Below are 19799 nucleotides of genomic sequence, written 5' to 3'. Positions count from 1 at the left end.
ATATTTTCTGGGATGTTCTACTGTGTAACTCTTTAGCTACCTAATTTGCATAGGCAAATACATAATTCATTATTCTAAACTACTGAGCCAGGTAACTCTTGGTAAGGAACAGGCCCAGTTTTGTCCGTATAAGGTCATTTTAGTTCAGTGAGTGTTTTATCGGGTATTTCCAACGTACAAGGCGCCATGTTGGAACATGTGCTAGGAAGTGCCATGGAGGGAACAACACTGCAGATAGAAGATCTAAAATTCATTTGCATTTTCAGACTCACCAGGTACCGTTCTAAGGGTTTTCCCGTACTAACTTCTGAAATTCATATAACAGCCCTACAAAGTGTAGAAACCTCTTATGAGTCTTAATTTATAGATGTGAAAACTGAGACATTGAGGTATTAAGTGCCTCGCCCAAGGTCACAGAGTACAGTGACTGAGTAAGATGGAGACCCAGGCAGTCTGGTTCTGTGGCTTGTGCTCTTAACCGCTACATTCATTTAACAAGGAGAGAGACATGAATGTAGTCAGGTGTTATATTAGCTAAAATGAAAGCCTGTAATGGAGATTAAAAGAAAAAAAAATCACAAACCAGAGGAGGGAGTATTAAATTCAGAGCACTGGACCTGGACTGTTGTGAAACAGCAGATGTAGCTTTTTGGGGACTTTGGATGGGAAGGAGTAGGGTCAGATAGGACATTGGGAGAGGAACATTGGGCTCCAGGAAGTACACTAAATAAGATTGCACGTGAGGAAGGACAGACAGCTCACCCAGAGCAAGGATTCAGGGGATGTAGTTGGAAATGTAGCCGGAAGGCGGGCTGAGGCCACTTGCAAGTTTTGAATTAAGTCTTAATTTAAATAATAGTAATAATAGCCGACTCTTATGTGATACTTATGAAGTACCAGGCACTGTTCCGAATGTTTTATGTATAACTTATTTAACTTTTATGACAACCCCATAAAGTAAGTCTGATGGTTCTCTATTTCATAAACCGGGAGACTGAACCCCAAAAGGTTTACATAATTTCCTCAAGATCATACAGCCCTTGAAGTGAGGGAACTGGGATTTGAACTCAGGAAGGCTGGCTCGAGGGTCATGCCCTCCACTACGTCACCATCCTGCCTCCAAGCCATTGACTTTGGAACATAGTAGAGAAGTGATAAAAACCTGCCAAACTTGAGACATGGTACCCCTGCACAGACTGGGAAGTGTGCTGGGAACAGTGAGCTGGTGTGCAGAAATGCGTAGCTGGTGCTCACCTCTATTTTAGAATAATGAAAATATCAAGTCACAGCCCAGAAGGAGTCTTTGTTTGAAAGTCTAGGTCAGAATCCGAAGTCCTTGTTTTCCAGACCTCTCCTCAGATCTTTAAATCATGCCTTTTCACGGATACATGTCTGAGGAAGGAATGTTATCATCCTCCTTTTCTTGTACTAACAGTATCACAAAAATGGATTTCTCCAAAGACCGGAGTCCCAGTAGAGAACTGAGCATTGTAAAACCGAGTTGGAGGTAATGAAAAGTCCATGCCTTAATCTCTTTAGTTAGTTCTGTTTCTAAAATTCGCCTGTGTGGAGTATGCTTCATTTTTATGGGATGTATATATGAAGGCGGCTTCAGTTTCAGGGAATTTTTTACTATGCTATTCTGGTTTTGTCCATTCACATAAGAGTTAGAAGGACCTCTTTATTTGCCAGACATGGATTCTAAGAAAGACATCAGGTTGACTTTGGGATTGTAATTTCACAGTTCCAAAGTTTAGAAAATTCAAATTGGCAAATAAATAAGAAAGGAACTCATTGATTTTTGTAAAAACAAATAAACAAACAAAAAAAAAGTGAAAAGAAACTGTGTCGCTTTTGCTCAAGGTTTTGTTTTTTTTTCCTTCTAAAGCGTAGTGTTCGGTATTGTGAACTTCCTGATTCTATTTGTTGTGAATTCATTTAAAAGCTTTAGTTATAATTTCTTTTTTTAAAATCAGGCCAGGGCACATTAGTTAGGTGGAATATTTCCTGGTTCCTTCATGACGCTTGTGTAAAAAATACCAAGAAGAAGAGCAGACTTGGGAACACTCCAGAGCGAGTTTCCTTGCCGTTGGAGTGGCATTACTGAATGTTCTGAGCGAAATCAATGGCCCCAGTGTCTCTCCTCAGCCAGCCTCAGGGTGATCGTTATCAGCGGAGTGAAGGTTTGGGCCAAGATAAAAGGGATGATACTTCTAAATTAAATTTAAGCATGGCTTCAAGCCTCTCTGAATGACTTTTAACAAATTCATAATAATTTATTTCTGCTATTGGAAGAGACAGAAGATAATAATCACTGGGAAAGTCTATGGTTCTGTGGCTCTGTTAGTGTGCGGCCATCTGGTATCTGTGTGCTGGGGGGAGGGTGTGTTGGGGGAGCTGGCACCCGCCGCCTTGATTTCCTCCTGCGTACCAGCCCACCTCGCATGTTTGCAGTTGCAAGCAGTAGGGGGCAATGTTGAGCCACCAGTGGGAGGCCTCAAGATGCTGGCCTTTCAGGAAAATGCATATAAATGTACCATTAACTGTCAAGAATTATCCCTGTTGCTTCAAGTTAGCTGTAATCTCCAAGATTCCATAACACAGGAAATCAGTTGTGGGTTAACAAATTCAACAGCAATTTAACATAAAAAGTGCAGTGTTTGGTGCACATTTGGATTCTATAGAATTAGACTAATCTGAACAGCATTTCAGATATATATTCACCGCTTTGCTTCCGGTGAATATATTACTCAAAATTATTATCCTTTTAGACAAATGATTCTTCTTTATCTCTGTGCTTCCCCCCCCCCCCAAATTGTAAAACCATGTGCGAGTTGTGGAAAGACTTCTCTAATTAACGTATTTTGTGTTTTGCACCGTATGGTTGATCACTTGTTGGTGAAAACAAAACAAAACAAAACAAATCTCGGGCGATATGTACATTACTTTTCACCTTTTGCTTTTGAGTACAGCAACCTTTGGCCCTGGTATCAGGGAAGAGACTGGTGGTATGATTTCTGTCCATCTCGGTGGGTTTTTTTTTTTTTCCATTTTGTGGTTGGAAGGTGTAGTCTCAGGTTGGATACAGAAGAATGGAAAATGAGCTTTGAAATCACATTTCTTCCCTTAATGGTAATTGCTTCTTCACATGTCATAACCAGTTACATATTTCAGAAAGTTCAGTCCACTGCTTCTAAAACTCCTCTAGCCATTACTTCCCATTCTCTGTTCCAGCAAGCACTGTCCTTATCACACTGTTTTTTTCTCTACACTTCTCTCCCCTCCCCATCCTGCCCACCCCAGGACAGTTTTACTCCCTGCTTGCTCTTGTGATGTAAATGTTAAACCTTATATTTGAATGACATTCTGATAAAATATCACATTTTCCCTGAATATTACCTCATGAATTTGTGAGCCACGAAGCCCAAAGCTGCACAGCCCTTTCACATAACCCAAGAATGTAGCCTTGCCTTTTCCTCTCATTTCAGGATGGTGGTATAACCCTGGAACGCTATTCAGATATTTGTATTTTATTTTAGTTTCTTAAACCAACCGACCACCTCACAGCCAAGATGAGTGTATTATGAGGCGACTCTTCAGGATAAGAGAGAGTTACCATTTGAAAGACACTGTACAAGCTTTGCTTTCTGGGTAAAGAGAAGTATGAAAAGCCGAAGTCTCCTGTGAGGTGAGGAAGTCTTGCTGTAGCCAGAGATTCAACGGATAGGCCATTTGTCTCTCAGGGTCTGGTATCGCACTTTGCAAAACTGACATTTATTTTACCTATAAAAATGTTTTAACACCATCAAATTCACAATGATACGGAAAAGAATACTGCGTGTGATAGCCTCTAAATTGATGACATTTATTCATTTCCCTTTGACCTTAAAAAACAAAAGGTCAATTTAGTATAATCCGGTGGAAATATTCTAAAATAGTTTCCAGAGTAAACATTTTCAGCAGCACGGATGATTGATATACTGGAGAGAAATTTCTTCATGCCCCTCGCTTTTTTTTTTTAAGTGCCTGTTTCTTTTAGAAGAGAAGAGTAGAATCCTGATCATTTTGAATGTTTTGAATTGCATTTCCTGTCCTAACAGTTCTTCATGCTGGGGTAACAGTGCATCTATGTGGCTCTTGGCCTTCCTAACCTTTATTGACTTTAGTGGGAAGGAGCCAAGACTGGATCATTTTCATGTATCCGTTTTGAAACAACGTTAAAACACAACATATAATTATGTTAGGTAAGCTCTAGGTTGCATTGAATTCTATCCATTTACTTTACAGTTTGGCACAGGAGAGCAGAGAGACCTGGAAAAACGAGTAGGTGTTTTATTTCATTCTGTGACCAGTTTCTCATTGTTAAAAGTTTTAAGAGAGAAATGTACTTAGGAATGTCAAGGTTGTCCTTTACAAGTTGGTCCTAATAGTTTAATTTCGAGATGCGTTCCTGCATTTTCCCTTGTCATTTTGGCCTGTGTAAATCATCTGGGAGAGCTCATGCCAGGGGCCTGCCCACTGCTGTCTGCTGGAGCCTCTCCTCCGGCAGGTGACCCAGTCCGAGGCAAGGATGGAGGCCGGGATAGGGCGGAGGGGCGGTTTGTTTGTTTTCGGAGAGATTAACGAAGCTCTCATCTCAATGCTTTAGATTAAATTCTTTGTAACTGAATAGAGGAACAAGGCTGCTTTTTCATACACTGAAATATATACTCAGTATCTCCGCATTGGCTATTCTTTTACAGTTCAGTTAGCTAAATTCATTTTAAGCTTTCTTACAGGATTAAAGCTTTGGGGGGGGTATGAGGAAGAAAAGGATATAAATATTAATTTTCTGCTTAAGTTAATTGTGAAGTCACCAACTTATATTTACATACGTGTGTATAAATATGTGTGTGTATATAAACGTCCCCTTTAGTGTTCACGTATGATACTGAATTGTATTTGCAAACATGTAATCCCCTCTTCCATTTTTCAGTATTAGCATCACTGATACAGGAGCAGAATACATTATAGTAATTTAGGATTTGTTGTGAGATGTCTGGTGGTTAAGTTCCCTTCTCCTTCTTTTGATGGCTATAGTGCTGAGTGGCTCAGGCTAAGCACAGATTGGAGGCAGGTAAACAGTTACAAACACCCAATAATTCATATTATGTACACAGACGCTGAGTTTGGGGACCTCTATATTTAGCTTTGGAAATTTGTGGGGGTGGAGGAAAAAAGTCACTTTTCAGCTACAGTGGCTGAAAATCCTTGGCTCACGTTTTTGTTATCTTAAACGTGTTCACTGAAGGTTAGTGCTTTCCACTCTTCTCCCTCCTCAGCCCCCCACCGCCGTTCCCCAGAGCCGCATTGTTCTAGTAAGAGTAAAATATCTGAGGGGAAATTATACATGTAATTTAGCAATGAATTTCTAACAAGTTTTGATTCCTTCTTTGATTGCCTTCTGGATTTCTCTCAGAGTTTTCCAGGTTTTTTTTTCCCTTAGTCGCTGCAGACTTAGTAATGAATTAAAAAAAAAAAAAAGAAAGCATTGTGTATCCTGTCTTTTTGGGAAAAAAAACCTTACAATTCCAAGAGAATTCGGGCTTAAGCTTGAGAAACAGAATGTGCATCGAAAGCACAAAGGACTATGTTTATGATTCTCTTTGAAGTGTTTTTGCAACTGGATAAGGAAAATTTTAGAAACCGTCTGATAGTGTTCAGGGTAAATACTTAAACCCCTTTAGAGAATTTCACACACAGATACTGTGCAGCAGAAAAAAGGGATACTTATGTTTCTTAAAGCTGCTACAGCCTACAGCTTTGTACTTAAAGACAGAGGTGTTGAATAGAATTCTACTGAGGATACATCCAGTGACAATATCTCCAGGAACATCAGAGCAAACCAGTGGGTAGGACTTTCCGTTTTTAACCCTTGCGTGAGCTGTAGGAAAGTTGAGGTTTATTGGTACCAAGTACTAGAATGTGCCTGTTACATCCCAGGAATGTTAAGAGAGATCGTTCAGGTGCCTCTGCTCCGTACACACGAGGAACAAGGCTAAAGAAGCCAAAAACAGCGAGGCAGAGTGATGGGAGCTGGGAAGTGCCATCTCTCTTAACTCTTAACCTCAAAAAAACAGCCACATTTCTCTTTCATCCTTGATTCCTTAGGCTTTAGGTACATTTTGCTAGCCTTTGTTAGATACATACACACACACCACATGCACACACACACACACACACACACACAGGGGCACACGTGTGCATTTCACACATGTTCTATTTTTCTTTTCAAAGAGACAGATTTGGTTGTTTTAAATAATTTTAACCATACCAGATTTCAGATTGATGCAGAGGTGTGAAGATTCTGCTACTCTCCCCCAGGGGTGCTCTTATAGCCTCGGCTGCTGGCATTTCTTTTAGATTTCTTTGACTAGCCGACCATCATAGCATTTCAGATGTGCATCAGAACCTCGGGTGCCAGATTGGGGTGTCAGTAATTTCCATTTTTTTTTCCCTGGAAAAGTTACAGCCTTAAACAATTATATACCTTATTTCCTCTAGTACTTAGGGTGGCTGAGGTAGGGAGTGGGGCAGTAAATTCAACTCCAGTCTGTCATTTATCTTATGAGAAAGACCTTTGAGTTATTCTAGAAGAGTCTCCGTCTAGAAGAATGAAGTTATATTAAAAAAAAATCAGGGGCGCCTGGGTGGCTCAGTGGGTTAAAGCCTCTGCCTTCAGCTCAGGTCATGATCCCAGGGTCCTGGGATCAAGCCCCACATGGGGGTCTCTGCTCTGTGGAGAGCCTGCTTCCTCCTCTCTCTCTCTGCCTACTTGTGATCTCTCTGTCAAATAAATAAATGAAATGTTTAAAAAAAAAATCGGCAAGCCTACAGTTTTGAAAGGAAATCAAGATTTCCAAAGGATATGTGCCAGTTGTTGGGAACGTTATCAAGATTATAGGATCTTTTTGGGGTGGGGGGTGGGAGGTTGGGGGAACCAGGTGATGGATATTAGAGAGGGCACAGATTGCATGGGAGCACTGGGTGTGGTGCAAAAACAATAAATACTGTTACGCTGAAAAAAATAAATTAATTAAAAAAAAAGATTATAGGATCCTTTTCCCCCAAGTTGGTTAATGAATGGTCCCTAAGACTGTTACCTTCTGAAGAAAATTGTTACAATGATCGAATGAAAAGGACATAACGTAAAATACTGTACACACACAAGGCATCAGCATCACTGATTTTATTTTTTTTAAGGATCTTATTTATTTATTAGAGCACGAGCTGGGGGAGGGGCAGAGGGAGAGGGAGAAACAGACTCCCCACTGAGCATGGAGCCCAACATGGGGTTCGATCCCAGGATCCTAAGATCATGACCTGAGCCGAAGGCAGATGTTTAACTGACTGAGCCATCCAGGAGCCCCACCACTAGTGATTTTTTTTTTTTTTTAAGATTTTTATTTATTTATTTGACAGACGGAGATCACAAGTAGGCAGAGCAGCAGGCAGAGAGAGGAGGAAGCAGGCTCCCTGCTGAGCAGAGAGCTCGATGCGGAACTCGATCCCAGGACCCTGGGATTATGACCTGAGCCGAAGGCAGAGGCTTAACCCACTGAGCCACCCAGGCGCCCCCACCACTAGTGATTTTAAAAGGAATGTAGACAGTCCTCTGTTAGGAGCCCTTACTTAGAGGTCATTTGACTGAATCCCCCTTAGTGACATCATCCCTCCCCATTTTTCATTTCCCTTCCTTCAGAACTGGGATCAGTCCTGGAGCTAGAGGGACTCAGTGAATTGGAGCCCAGTGCTACTCTGGTAATGTTTCTGCCCCACTGTGGGCTAAATATTTTGGGACGCTGGGCTGGGAATCTTTCCATATTTTGCAAAAATGTCTCTATGGAGAAATGTGCTCCCAGTGCCAAAATCTGACTTACCAGAGAGCGCTGGGAACACATTAAGTCGGCTCTTCCGTGCATTAAGGGTAACATAACCATGATCCTGCTCCCTTTTCATTGACATCTGCAGAAGAATGATCTTTTTTTAAACTAAGGGAAACTTGATATGTTGCCTTTTCAGTATTCCTGAAAGTATCTCTGTGATCATTTGTAGATGATGTTTTTAACACCATCTTTTCCCCTAACACGTAAATTATGATTGACTTTTTTTGTATTTCCCCTGCATGACCTCAGCCCATCTGGAACCACCTGTGACGATCTCATTTGTAAATTTTTCCTTGATGTGTCTAAAAATCTCAGATAACCTCCAACTTGTTTTTGATTGATTGACAAAATTAGCCTTTAAATAAGTCTGGAGTTTTATGGCAGTACTCAAAATTAATTTCTACTGTTTCAGACATATCTGCTTTGGTTATGAAAATGTGGAACAGGTGGTAAATTGATAATATAATATATATATCCCTTTACTTAAATATTATTAATTTAAATGAGCAATAATGAAATACCCAGAATGATGCATCAGATCTTTAACAGATGTTGGGGGATCAAGAGGGCTTGTATTTTATTTAATGTCATAAACTTTTCATGTAGTTAACAGTGAATTTTTTAACGGATGGAAGTGGTGGGATATTCCAATGCCTGTAATAAATTAATATTACCTATTAATATCATCTGGGTACTGGGGTCTGACGTCTTGGAGACCTGAATAGTGGTTGGGCAAGGTAAGCCATGTTTAGCTATTTAGTCATAATATCTCAAATTTAACATATCTCAAACCAAACTCTTGATTCCCATCATCTCCGAGTTTTTCTCCCAGGATCACAGAGTTCAGTAATCTGCGCTGTCCAGTTACTCAGCCTATAATCTTGGAGTTCTCTTGATTTATCCCTTGATTTATCAGTGAATCCTGTTAACTCTGTTTTCAAAATATTCATGGTCTAGCCACCCTTCACCCCCCCACCCCCCACCCCCGTGTTATCACCTTGGGAAGAACCACCATCATTTGTCTAAATAGCCTCCCTCCTCCTCCCACCCTGTGTCCATCCCTATGAGAGTGTTCCTTTATTTTTTAAAAGATTTTATTCATTTGTCAGAGAGAGAGCGAGCGAGCATGGGCACAAGCACAGGGAGCAGAGGGAGAAGGAGAAGCAGGCTCCCCGTTGAGCAGGGAGCCTGATGCGGGACTCCATCCCAGGACCCTGGGATCCTGACCTGAGTGGAAGGCTGATGCTTAACTGACTGAGCCACCCAGGCGTCCCCAGAGAGTCTTCTTTTAAAAAAATACAAGTCTGGGGCGCCTGGGTGGCTCAGTCAGTTAAGCATCTGCCTTCCACTCAGGTCAGGATCCCAGGGTCCTGGGATCAAGCCCCACATCAGGCCCTCTGCTCAGCAGGAAGCCTGCTTCCCCCTCTCTCTCTGCCTGCCTCTCTGCCTACTTGTGATCTCTCTCTCTCTCTCTGCAAATAAATAAATAAGATATTGGGGAAAAAATACAAGTCTGGTATTTCATGCCCCAGCCCAAACTTGTCATCATCCCACTTCCTTGCAACGAGCCTAGAGCACTACAGGGTCTGTCCATCCCCCCCGCCCCTGAACATTATTTCTCCTCCCTCCCAGTCCCCCACTCACCCTTCTACTGTCTTTAGAACACTTTCAGCTTCCTCCTGCATCATAGACTTGGCATTTGTCGTCACCTCCTTCTAGAATATTCTTCCCTCTGTTAATTTGCATGACTCCTTGCATCACTTCATGAGGTCCCACTGCTCATGTCAGTCCTTGGAGAGAGTTTCTTATGACAGCGAGTGCCTTGCCCTGTTCTACTTTGCTTCCTGTTGCTCTCCGCTGTCCGCCACGTTCACTGTCTGCCGCTACTGAATATAGTCCCCGTGAGTGCCGGACTTTGTCTCATTCCCTGTCATTTCCCAGCTTCTCGAACAGTGTCTGGAATGTAGTAGATACTTGATGCGTCCTTGTTGAAGAAACGAATTGAGGTGAGGTCAGCATCCTGGACCCACCCTTGTTAGGGCAGCATGGCCTTTAATAAATTCTTTTTAACTCTCCATTTCCCAAAAATGTCAGGTCCTGCTTAACAGTAGTACTGTAGGGTTAGTTTTATTTTTTAAACAAATATAACCCACCCAACAGTTTCCCCAAACTCCTTTAACATTTAAAAAATAATAATATCAAGAGAGCACAGAGGATGCCTGAGAAGGTCCTGTTTTATGCCTCTGGCGTTTACACTGAGAAGATGGAACAGTCACTGGCAAGCAACTTATGCAAATAGGAAAAAAAAATTTTTTAAATGTGAGCGGGAAGCAGCTTATTAGCAGCAGTGCTGCTGAAACTTAGAACCGTGGTGTTCTGTCTCATCTGTTGGCATTCTTCAGATTTTAGATTCTCCTGTTCTTGGAAAACTTCATAGAGTAAAATTGTCAAAAAATTAATGAGTTCCCCAACAAAGCTTGGTTGAACTTTTTATTCCTAATTTCCGGAAGTTATATAGGGAAAGCAGTGTAGACTGGACAGGTTTTGGGCACAGAACGAGGGGAAATCTCTGAGGAGTAAACTGACTTCCGCTAGACAAGCTGAAAACTGATTAAAATATTTATCATCCTTTGGGTATGCAATAGCTTTTGATGATGGAAGGCATATTAATATTCATCTTTGCTGCTTGTCTACACTTCAGACAGATCCCAGGAAAGGATGTTCAGATGACCAGTTTTCTTTCCTCACCAGGAGTCCTTGAGCCCCAGTACAGCTTGGAACCAAGAAATGCCTTGTGATGTGATTGAGCTTTTCCTCTGGGGGATGGGGCTGAGGGAATACAAACCAGGAGAGACCTCTGGGCTGGAAAGCTTTAAAGGATTACTGCTTTCTCACAGGAAGTCTTTTGCTAGAACAAAGGGAAAAGTTTGGTTGTAATTTTATGAGCCGCAGAACTGCTCTTGCTGAGTCCATGAGGCGCCCTGGCTCCTTGAGTGAAATGGAGGGAACGAGACCTTACAAAGGTTTTGGTGTACAGACCACAGGGGGCTGAAGATTCCCCCACTCCTTTCCCCTACATTTGTTAAGGAAGAAGGAGAGAAACGGTAATGTTCGCTACTGACCCCAAGGTCTTCTGACTGGTTGTTCTGGAATGTTCCATCTCTCTTTTTTGTCTTGAGACAGAGCAAATATACATGGTGTCCTTATATATAAGGAACACAAGGTGGCCTGCTGGGGTTCTCAGGATCTGTCTCTAAAATGTTTTGTTTGTTTTTGTTTTTTTCTGTTTTCCTTTGGTGGGAAAAGGATTCTGGCTTAATTAGTTTAGTTAGCTAGGCAGGGTTGTTTTCTGTCTAGATTAGAATAGCCTTGATTACATTTTGCTGGGGATGGCACCAAATACTGAGCTCTGAAAGAAACTGACCTCTTTATTGAGTGGTCTGCAAAACCTGGAAATTGAATAGAATAGTCTCATAAAAAAGACTATTGTGTTAAGACACTTCGTTTCTGTCTTCTAAATCTGAAACATTAACATCTACCCCTTTCACATTTTTTTATAATTACACACTGAGATCTTTTTATGGAATATACCTAAAAAAAAAAATTGGGACCATAATGATATTTGCAACCTATTTTAATAGAGTGACATCAGAAAAGAAATATACATTCTTCATTCTAGTCATTTCCTCATTCATCTGCTCTACTTTGTGCAGATAAGTGTGAAGTTCTGCAAAAAGCCAGGACTTCTGTCTCCCAGGTTGATAAGGCACAAGGCAGTAAGTAATTCAGAGGAAGAAAAATCAAAGGGGAGAGTGGATTCTGACATAGGCCTTGGGGAATACAAGGGATTTTGATAGATGGAGATGGGTGGAGGATATTCAGAGATGCTAGAAGCTGAGACATCGTAGTGGAAAAACACAAAATCTGCTTGCAAACTTGATTAGACTGGATGGAGTGTGGTTTGTGTGAGTCCAGTAGTGAGAGATAAGATTAGGAAGATTAGCAAGGACCCTTTTCTAATGCATTTCTTTGTAAGGTACAGTGCTTTTACCCTTTAATGACTGCTGGGCTCTCAGAGTCATGGAAAGCCAAGCGCTAATCGTGCACAAGTAAAAAGAAAATGAAATCTTTCTTACTATCTTGCATTGGCAAAGGGGAGACAAGTCAAAATTCTGTTAATCGCCCTAATTTGAAGACAGATCTGCATCCTCAATACGGCAAATAAACAACACTGTCCATTTGCAGAAGGAGAACTGCAAATGACTTGATATATTTTCCTACCAAGGTCTTTTTTTTTTCCCCCCTCACAAACTGAATACCAACCTAATAATTTTGGATTTCGGTCAGAGGCAGGTCTTTCCATGTGTGAACCATTTCAGATTCTCTTTCTTGTTTAGGTCTCTCTTTTTTTCTCTCTCTCTCTCTTTTTTGATATGGGAATTGAGGTCCGAATTAAGTGATGTCTCCCATGCTTCTTGGAGAGGGGACAGTTCTGAGGACTTATGTACTTGCATAAAGTATTTTGAAATTACAGCCAAAGTGTCATTCATGACTTGTTTGATTTGGTTCGGGATAGCGGGTGTGGTAGCCTATCATTTCCGCTGCTGAAATCCAGTGGTTTCTTTCCTGCACATACCTCCCCATTCTTTGGCGAATGGCTCCACGTTCGTGCTTGGCCACCCCATGCTGCCCCGTGTTTGCCGTCCCATTTTGCCTTGTCTGTCATATTCTTGGAAGACTGAGTCACTGTTCACAGTGTAAATAGTGGCAGTTCACTCTGGGCTGTCTCCCACCTTGATGGATCGATTTCTGCCCAATACGCCTTCTTTTTCCTCTACGGGATGTTAAAATTTCCCAGTGACTTTTTGTTTTTATTTTATTTTATTTTTATTTAGCTTTACTACTTTTTAAGGCACGAGGCATTAATTCTTGAGTGACTGATAACTCTGTGACTTGGTTCTTCAGACACTGTGTTTCTGCAGGATTGTCTTAGCTTTGATTCTGCTCAGGAAGCCAAGGTCTGAAGCGAATTTAGAGGCCACCATCTCTCCTTACGTATTGGTGAGATAAAGAAGCCATATGATGGGGCTACCGTTTCATTTGACTAGAGAGCCATCTGAGAGTCGCACCCAAGTGGTAGGCTTCCCTAGAGAACCGAATGGGCTTTGTACTTTTTTAAAATTTATTTGAGAGAGAGAGGGAGAGAGAGGAGAAGGTCAGAGGGTTAAGCAGACTCTTCATGGAGCTGGGAGCCCGATGCGGGACTCCATCCCAGGACTGTGGGATCGTGACCTGAACTGAGGCAGTTGCTTAACCAACTGAGCCACCCAGGCGGCCCTGGCTTCAGGCTTTTTAGAATGCTGTTATCTCCTTGGGGCGCCTGGGTGGCTCAGTCCTTAAGCGTCTGCCTTTGGCTCACATCGTGATCCCAGGGTCCTGGGATCAAGCCTCGAATCTGGCACCTGCCCTGCTCAGCGGGGAGTCTATTTCCCCTCTCACTCTGCCTGCTGCTCCCCCTACTGGTGCTTCCTTTCTCTGTCAAATAAATAAATAAAGTCTTAAAAAAAAATGCTATCTCCTTGCTATCTCTTGGAGTCTCTTTCTTCCTCATAATGCGAGGAGAAACCGGCAGCAGCGATGCATTCACATTTGTCTTTGCTTCATTTCTTCCAAGGCCTGGAACCTTGGCCTCATGCTTTCTGTACCAACTCTACTGGCGGTGCTCACGCCACGAGGCTTGGACATGCTTTGGAAGCCCAGCTGCTGTGGAATCTTCCAGTGTCAGCATGAGAAAGGAGCCGAGAGCCGAGCATCTCTTTCTCTTCCTTTTGGAAAAGGAAGGGCTCAGAACGTACAGAGGCCCGTCTGGGGGCAACGGAGCCAAATGCTAGCGGACTCAGCACCCAGATTTCCCAACTCCCAATTGAGCGCTTGCTGCCATTCCCGAGCCTCCCAGGGGCCATGCCTTCTCTTCTCTAGATTTCTACTAACTTTCAGCTGGATGCAAGTAGCAAAATAGGATGACAGCAATGTTGCCCCGGACCCTTCTCTCTGTCCTGTGTTTGGGCCCGGCAGATCAAAATTCAGCTCTTTCATATCAAGGTAGGTGTACTGTTTTCACCTGTCCAGCATCTGTCTTCCTTCTCTGACCGCATCTGGGTACTGCATCAAGGACCTGCTCTCTTCAGCAGCTCCAGGTAGAGGGGCGTCGACTTCGTCTGGCTGCCTCAGCTCATGGTGAGCTGGTTCAGACCTGTTTGCTGACACCTGCACCTGGGGCTGAATTCAGCAAGCACAAAAAGCCTGTGAAGAGTGCACAAGCCAGTCTTTTTCTCCTGTTCATTCCCTCTGCCGCCCTTTTCCCTTCCCTGGGGCCCAGCACCCTTCACTATGTTTTCTGTACCTTTCCAGAAACGTTCTATGTATGTACAAACCTTTATGTGTTGTTTCTCAAATGAATAACGCTTTGTCTCAGAGATCTTTCCATAGTTGTATGTTCTTTCAAATGCCTGCCTGGTTTTTCATTGTGTGGCTTCATAATTCAACCAGTCCCCTCCTGTCTTCAGCTTTCACAAATAATGTTGAAATGAATACTGTAACATGTAGGATTTTCCCATATACCATCTACGGTAGTATCTGAGAGCGGAATTGCTGGGCAGAGGATATGTGTATTTTTAGTTTGGAGAGGGACAGTCAAATTGCCTTCCTTAGAGTTTGGAGCAGTGTTTGTGTGCGCGCTTGTGTGTGTGTGTGTTTATGTATATGTATATACATGTAGGGTTTATGTGGCATAGAGCTTGTTTTTCCCACATCCTCACTGGTGCAGTATATTAACAGGCTTTTTGCAACTGTGACTGGTGAAGACTGGTGTCTCACAGTTTTTCATTAGCATTTCTCTCCTTCCTGCTTTGCAGCCGAGGAGACTGAGGCTCAGAGAGAGGAGGTGACTCGGCCAAGGTCACAGAAGCAGTGACCGACCGAGCTGGGGTGTGCAGTTAGCAGAGGTCATCTGCTCTCCTCTTCACCAGAATCTAAGCGAAAACTCCGTTCTGTTCCTTGCAACCAAAGACTCCTGGTAGAAGTAGAGGTTCTCTAGCAAGCAGCGCACGGATTTCCTTGGCCGGTTCACGTGGGCCGGTGGTTCTCTTTCACCAGGGGGTTGTGTGCTGGGTCAGCTGAGTCAGGCCAGGTGATCTGAGCCATTGCCCTGACATCCAGTGACGTCATCATGTGGCGGAACTGTGTTCCGGATGGGGAGTTCGTGGCCCCTGACCTTTCCGAGTCCTTGAGCTCTGTGCTCTGTTTTTGTCAGTGGAAGGCGAAGGAGGGGCTCCTTACTCCTGGAAACATGGCACGGTGCCTGATTTACTGTGTGAAGTTAGGTTCTTCATGGATTCTATTCAGGAGTGAGTTTCCGTGGTGGTGTTGGCAGTACCCTGAGCCTTATTGGCCTCTCCGGCTCACTTTCATTCTTCCTCCACCTGTCAGTCTTCAGCAGGTCATGTCAGCAGTGCTCATTGTCTACTCAGGGCCTTTCTCTGCTTGGTTCCAGAATGTGGGTCGAAGCCTTTAGCCAGCTCCTGTAGTTCCTAGGTAAGAGTGTATTTCCAGAAGTCTTTGGAGAGGACTGAGATTATTTGGGGAGTGGTGGGAATTCTATTTTCAGGTAAAGGCGAGGACAAAAAGAGGTCTCAGGAGGGGTGGAGAACTTTCCTCTGACCCCCTCCATGAAGCTCGTTTGTAGACTTTGATTCTCAGGAACTGGTTGGGGTCCCCCCCCCCCACCACTCTGGGCCCCTCCTGGGACTCACCGCTTGCTGTGTTGTGGACTCAGCTTCTGTCGCTGTCTGTGTCACCAGGTCATTTCGGTTTGAGCCCTCATTCCCTTTGAACTCCACAAGCTTGGGTATTTTTGGGTTAAGAGCTTGAGCTCTCAAGTGAGTCAGGCTAGGGTTCAAGTCCTCACTCTGTCACTTCGCTGTGTATGCTACTGGGTGGTCACTTGGGGAATCTCAGGTATCCCCCATCTCTAAAATGGGGTTAATGGAAATGCCTCCCTTAGGGGATCATTGTGAGATTTGCCCGAGGTGATCCACACAGCATTTTGCACACTGCCTGGCATATTTTAATTTTTTATTTTATTTTATTTTTTTTTAAAGATTTTATTTATTTATTTGAGAGAGAGAGAAGGAAAGAGAGAGAGCATGAGAGGAGAAAGGTCAGCTTTAGAAGCAGACTCCCTGCGGAGCAGGGAGCCCAATGTGGGACTCGATCCTGGGACTCCAGGTTCATGACCTGAGCCGAAGGCAGTCACTTAACCGACTGAGCCACCCAGGCGTCCATGCCTGGCATATTTTAGCATCACTGCTTTGAATCTATCCTCTGTTTATTCCTCCTGCTGTCTACTAATTCCCTGTCCCCTACCCTCTCACCGAGCGTGTTCCTGTAGCTCTCTGAGACCCCCGTCTCAGAGTTTGCTCGTAACCTGGGCTTCCCATTCACGCCGCTATTCAAAAGTCATCTCAGAGTGGCTCTTTCTCTCTTGTTTTCCCTCAGAGCACTTATTAATATCTGAATTTATGTCTCACATACGCGTTTCTCTGTTTCCTGTGCTAGAGTGTTAGCACCTTGCAGACCAGGACTTTGTCTCGTCTAACTGCTGGTTCTGCGTGCTCAGAGTCAGAACCCAACACGTGTTCACTGGGCAGGTGGAGACCCAAACGGGTCTGGGTTCCTCTGAGGTGCCTCATTTTACGCCACGGGTGCTCTGTCCATGCTATTTGTTGGTGGCCTACTGTCCTTTCTTGGTTTAATCCATTTTGCAAACTGCCTTGTTTAAAAATGTTCAGTAATTATCCATTACCGACTCCGGAAACCTTATCTTTTCATCATTCTCTGGAATATAATTTGTCTGCATTGGAGGCATTCAGCATCAGGATGTACGTAAGAGACCCTCATGTGACTTTTTAAAGAGAGGAACGCGGTTCCAGGGATTTGGGTTCAGTAGCTGTAGCTCAGTCTTGGCTACACATTTGAATCATCCAGGGTTCATTTTGTAAATGTAAATATATATATATATATATATTATTTACATATATTTACATATATGTAAATATATCCTGTGCCCTCCACCTCCAGTGATAATGATTTCATTGTTCTAAGCTGTGGCTTCCAGTTGATTCCAAGGTATTGCCAAGCTGCCCTGTGTTTAAAAAGCCTCTCCCAAGTGAGTCTGACGTGTGTTCGGGATTGAGGACTCTTGTTCAACAAGTATCTGACCTCTTACCAAATTAGCTTGATTGCGGGGATGAATATGTGAACATATCATATTAGCAAATCAGCGGGAAGGCTGTCTTTAACCAGCACAAACGTGCCTGCTATGTTTCCTAAATTCAGTGGAGGCCTCAAGAAGGGAATAGCCACGTTGGTAATTCGTATGTAAGGTGGAAGATGATGTTGATGGAAGACACAAACAGAGCTATGAAAGTTTGGAAGACAGTGGTAGACATCTAGATGGATGGCATCCCGGAAGGCTCTGTGATCCGCAGGGACTTCCGGTTTGAGTCTTAGAGAATGGGGAAAATTTTGGCAGGTGAAGATGGGGATGGGAAGAGATTCCTGCGGAGGGAGCAGTATGTGTAGTGTAGAGGATAGAGATATGCAGGCTGTCTTCAAAGCCCCTATAGTGGGGCTGGCAGTCCCCCAAAGCTAGGCTCCTTCTAGAGGTCTCCATCTCAGGAAGAGGTACCACCACCCACCTAGCTCTTCATGCCAGAAGTCCAGGAATCCTCCTTGAAACTCCCCTCTTCCCACCCCCACATAATTGAGTCTGAGAACTTTTATCCCTGAAATATCTCGAGTCTGTCCACTTCTGTTCATGTCCACCGCTATGAGTCCCAAACACCACCTTCACAACCCTGGGCTGTTGCAGTAGCTGGCTGTCTGGATTTCTGTGTTCTTCACACAGCAGCCCGGCCAATGTTTTCAAATACAGATCTAATCGTGCCCCCTCCCTGTGTAAACCCATTCATGGGTTCCAGTTGCTGTTAGGATAAAGACTGTAATATTTCATCTTCAGCCACCTCTCCTGCCTCACATCCCCTCTGGTCATGTCACTGTCCATATTCCTTGCCAGACTGGCATTTTCTTGATGAAGCCAGCACAGTTGCTCTCTTCCTCAAGGACTTTGCACACGGTTCCTTTTCTTCGAATGTCTTCTTCCACCAATGCATATATAGATACATAGGTTACTTCTACAGATTTTTCAGATCTCACCCAAACTTGCCCCTTCCTCAGAAAAGCGTCCCTTGCCCTGTCTGACTAGGCGTCAGGTCCTTCTGCCATATTTCCCTATTAGCCTCGTGAAAGCCACGTCCAGCTCACTGGCTGGAGGTGATGAGTATTTATGACAGATAGAACTTGGGAGCACTTTATCTGTCTCCTGGAGAGCCAGTGTTGCTAGAGACATTAAAATAGCTGAAGTGATTTGGGGTAGTTAATTTATGAATCTCATTAACCGTCCCTTGACAAAGAATGGGGAATGGTTGATCATGTTGTAAAACAGAATGCGAATAGCCGTGCTGTTTCTTTGTCTAAATTCCTCCCAGTCATTGGACAAGCCAGTCCCACAGTATTAATTTGAGTACCATTATCTGCGGTGAGACAGCCCTCATCAGATTTTCCTTGTGGGAGGCAAGTCTAAAATGTATAACCACCCCATGGAAGCCTTATGAAGCAGCCAGCGCCCAGCTCTTCATAGGTTATGAGGAGGCAAGTGAATTGGTGAGGATTAGCTGCCTCAGGAAGAGCCCTGTTACACCCTCTCCATGCTGCTTTCCTAATTGCAGTGTCTCCAAACATCAGTCACCTTCAACTTCAAGAAAGGCCAGGGTGCCTGAGGTGGTCATATTTTTCTTTCCCTTGCCAGATAGAGGCAACCCTGAGAACCTTGGCCACCAGCCTCTTCCAGTCAGAAAGGTCAGGAGCCATCGTCCTTGTCCTTGTTACTGCCACATGCTTGTCTAGGCCTGGAGTCCTGTGACAGATCAGGAACTCACAAGGACTTGTATGTTTTGGCACGTGGGAGCCCTGCGGAATCTGGACAGTGGTTTCGGAAGAGTCATTTAGATGCCATTCTCTCTCACTCTTCTTGCATTGATGCCCAGAATCTCCGTCCAGCTCAGAGGGACCAGGGAAGATTTCTGGCCCAGGGTCCCTTTGGCACATACACAAGAACCCTCCTGCTGAGTGAGCTGCAGTCTCCTGGTGAGAAGTGATTTGTTGTCCTGATTAGAATGTAAACACTTGGCGAAGTTGAGTTTTGTTTCTCATGTGAGTTTTATTATAGCCTTCTGTGTTTATAAACATGTGTCGGGCATGAGGGAGAAATGTGATAACCTCCAAGGCCCCGAGAGCGCATCCATTGGTTTTCTCTGTTGGCCGGAGTTAAGATAGCTTTGCTTCCTCCTCTAAGAATCTCTAAGCCCACTTGTTCTTACCAGCCGGCCTGGGGTGGTGCCCAGATTGTCGTTTCATGATTGTTCCATCCTCTAATGTAGTGGGGTCCATGAAGTCTTTTGACAAAGTGTGTTTCAGAAGCAGCCAGCATCTAGTGGAGGGACTTAACATCCAGGCAAGGCTCAGTTCAGTCTAACAAACAGTTATTGAAATTTTATTTTATTTTATTTTATTTAAGATTTCATGTGTCGAGGATTGACGAAAACCAATAGTTGAGGTACTGGTGAAGTTTAACATGCCCATGAGGAGATAGGCACACACATATGAAGGGCATGATGTGAGATGGGGAATGAGAGGTAGAAACAAAATGTTGCAAGGGTGCCCCAGAGACTATAAGTCAGATTGAGAAGAAGTGGA

At 43.6% G+C, this 19799-nt stretch overlaps 1 protein-coding gene across 4 annotated transcripts in view; it reads left to right on the top strand.

Annotated features, from left to right (window-relative positions):
• Positions 1–19799, top strand: part of FTO (FTO alpha-ketoglutarate dependent dioxygenase) — a 373670-nt gene that overhangs the window by 171842 nt on the left and 182029 nt on the right. The window lies entirely within an intron of this gene.

The sequence above is a fragment of the Mustela lutreola genome, chromosome 16 (assembly GCF_030435805.1).
Source record: "Mustela lutreola isolate mMusLut2 chromosome 16, mMusLut2.pri, whole genome shotgun sequence".
Lineage (NCBI taxonomy): Eukaryota > Metazoa > Chordata > Mammalia > Carnivora > Mustelidae > Mustela > Mustela lutreola.
The sequence above is the reverse complement of the archived record's forward strand: the minus strand, read 5'-3'. Positions and strand labels throughout refer to the sequence as shown.